The following is a 3,768-nucleotide window of genomic DNA, read 5'->3' on the forward strand; positions in this document are numbered from 1 at the left end:
ATAATTTTTATAGGGGATAAGATACTTAGTAGTAAATTATATACTATAGGTATAGAAGGTATATATAAGAAATATATAGGTATAGGAGTAGTAGGTAGGCTCTCTAAGCTTAGTACTTTATATAGTTAATTATATATACTATTACTTTTATCTATACCTTTATTTAAGTCTATATTCCCTTTTTCTACCTTATTATACTTATTTATATTAATATACCTATTTACTAAATTATTATTATACTATTTAGGTTTAAGTATAACTATATTATCTTTAATAGAGTATATTAGGTTAATATAGCTAGGTTATAGGAGGCTTATCTAGTAGTTATAATACTTATTATTATTCTTAGTATTCTTCTAAAGCTATATAGTAAATAAAGCCTTAAAGTATAAACTCTATAGTTTATAAGTAATTAAGTAACTATATAGCTTAGCTTAGTTATAAAGATAGTTAAGGAGGTACTTTATAAAATCTTAATATATTCTCTCTTCCTAGCTACTTTAATCTAAATAATATTCCTTTAATAAGGTATTAATATCCTATTATACCTTAGCTATTAGGATATATTCCTTTATAATTTATAATAGCCCCCTTTAAGGTAATCTAGAGATAAAATACTAATAATAAGTATTAATATTAATAGTATTAGGTATTAGCTTTTCTAGGTAGGGCTATATATCTAGATCCTATAGGGTAATAATATAAAGTAAAGTATATTTAAGGACTTTATACTATAAAAATATATTAGCTATTTTAGCTAAACTATACTCTTTATCTAGATAAAAAGGTTAAATATTAAGTTTTATAATATAGCTATTAATAAACTATTATATTATATAGTATAGATTATATACTAGGGATTCTTTAATCCTAGGCTTTTAATTATTACTTTTATTATAAACTTAATTATTTAAAGTACTTATTTACTAGGTTATAGCTATTATAACTTACTAGAGTATATATAGTTACTTTTAGTTTAGTTTTATTATTAGTACTAGGTTAAGAAATAGTAGGTTAGGGTTCTTAGTAAGTTTAATATATATATTATAGAACTCTTTATTAGTTAAGAGTAGTAATAACTTTTAAGATTAAATTATCTTTTATTAAATATTATTTACTTTAGATTTTAAGTAGAATAGTTTTTATATATATATATTATAGTCTAGGTCTTATTATAGGATAGTAGTAAGAAGCTCCTAATCTTATAGTAGGATATTTATTATCCTATTAAGTATATATAGTATAATAAAGATATAATAAAATTAAATAAAGAAAAACTATTAATTATTAGTATTATACTAAATATCCTAATTATAATAGCTATATTATAGCTATATAAAATATATATATATTAGGGTTATAATATACCTTATTAACTCTTTAAGTAATTATCTTAACCTATTAGGGTATATTAAATAACTACCTACCTAATACTATTCTATACTACTTAGTTATAATATTATACTAATATTTATTTCTTTATATAGTTATTAGCTACTTTAGCTTATACTTATCTTACTAACTAAGATCTAGCTTTATAGCTATTACCTTTAATATTATTAAGTAGTTATCTTTAAATCTAAGTAGTTTACTTTTTAATATAGTAATAGCTTATATCTATATATTACTATATATATTAGGTTTATTAATCTAGCTATAGTTTATTTAGATTTAATAGTCTTATTAGTTTAATAGTAACTCTAGAGTATAATTATTAGCTCTTATTCTATATAGGTAATATAGCTTATATATACTATAGGCTATAATAAACTATAGATAAATATCTTATATATTTACTATAAATTATCCTTCTTTTAATACTATACTTTAGCCTACTCTATAAATATTAATAGGTAATATTAGTTATTAATAATCTTAAACTTAATATTACTATTAACCTTAAACTAGTTATTAAAGTTATATAGCTTTTAGGATTATACCCCTCTCCTTAGGCTAATATATATATATATCTTCTTTAAATCTATAGTAAAATAAACTACTTATATATAGTTAGGGGTAATTATATAGTTTAGTCTATAGTTTTTAATAAAAGCTTTTATTAATATCTTAATATACTAGGGGTTAATAAGATAGTTTTTATTATCCTTCTATTTTATAGTAAGGGTATATACTAGTATATAAGCTATTATATTATATTATAGGGGTAGCTTTAAAAGCTTTTAGGGTATTTCCTTTACTTTCTTAGTTTAGCTATTCTTACTTAAAGTAGCTTTCCTTTTATATATAGCTTTTACTATACTTTATACTATTAGTATAATATTAAAGTATTAAGGTATATAAATAAACTAATTATAGTATATAACTATATAGTTCTTATAGAATAAGCCTATAATAAATAATCCTATCTACTTATCTACTTATAATACTAATAAATAGTTTTTTAACCTAATTATTTTTAAAATATTTTACCTTTAAAAAAGATAGTAGTTAAGTATTTATTACTATTATATAAAGAATATCTTTTATTTTTCTAATATATTCTCTAATATATAGATCTTATTCTACTAAGTAATATACTAGAATAAAACTAGCCTAGATTACTTTTATAGTATTAATACTATTACTCTTATTTATAATATAGCTAAAACCCTAATACTATAAAATAAAGTAAAAAGTATATAATAACTATATTAATAACTTATTCTTTAATTATATATACTATTCTTACTATTATATACTATTCTTAACTTAGCTAGTAATATATACTATAAATATAAGGTAGGGAGGTTTATAAGCCTAGTAATATTATTATATAACTATTTAAAGTAAGTATTTAGAATTAAATCTAAAAGTATAGTAAAGATATAGGAATTATTTAAACCTTAAAAAGTTAATATTATACTAGCTTAAATTTATTAATAGAAAAGGGGGAAATAAGGATATCTAAAAAATAAAGCCTTTATTACCCCCTTAAAAAAGAATATTACCTTTTTAGTATTTAGTTTCTTTACTACCTTTAATATAATATTATTAATATATTAATTCTAGCTAAATACTTTAAAGAATAGATATATTAAAAGTTTAATAAGTTTATAGATAAATATACTAAATAGTATTACCTATTAGTATTATATATAAGCTTATAAGCTTTAAGGTAGTATTAGGTTTAAAATATAACTATTATATAAGGGTAGATTTTTCTATATAAGATATATTATATATTCCTATTTTTATAGTTATTATTTTATTCTATTTTAGAATATATATTATATAGTTACCTTTATTATTATATATACTTAATAAACCTAGAATACTATCTTTATTATATAATAACTCTTATTTATAAATAACTTTAATATAAATACCTATACTAGTTTATAGATAACTTTAATATAAATACCTAGGCTAGTCTATAAATAACTTTAATATAAATACCTAGGTTAGTCTATAAATAACTTTAATATAAATACCTAGGCTAATATAAAGGCCTAGGCTTATTTATAAATAACTTTAATATAAATACTTAAGATTATCTACTAGTAGATAACTTTAACTTTAACTTAGGGTTATTTACTAGTAGATAACTTTAACTTTAATACCTAAGCTAATATAAATACCTAGGCTAGTTTATAAATAACTTTAATATAAATATCTAGGCTAGTCTATAAATAACTTTAATATAAATACCTAGGCTAATATAAATATCTAGGCTAGTCTATAGATAACTTTAATATAAATACCTAAGATTATCTACTAGTAAATAACTTTAGCTTTAATACTTAAGTTTATTTACTAGTAGATAACTTT

The sequence above is a fragment of the Cordyceps militaris genome (genome assembly GCF_000225605.1).
Source record: "Cordyceps militaris CM01 unplaced genomic scaffold CCM_S00007, whole genome shotgun sequence".
Taxonomy (NCBI): Eukaryota; Fungi; Ascomycota; class Sordariomycetes; order Hypocreales; family Cordycipitaceae; genus Cordyceps; species Cordyceps militaris.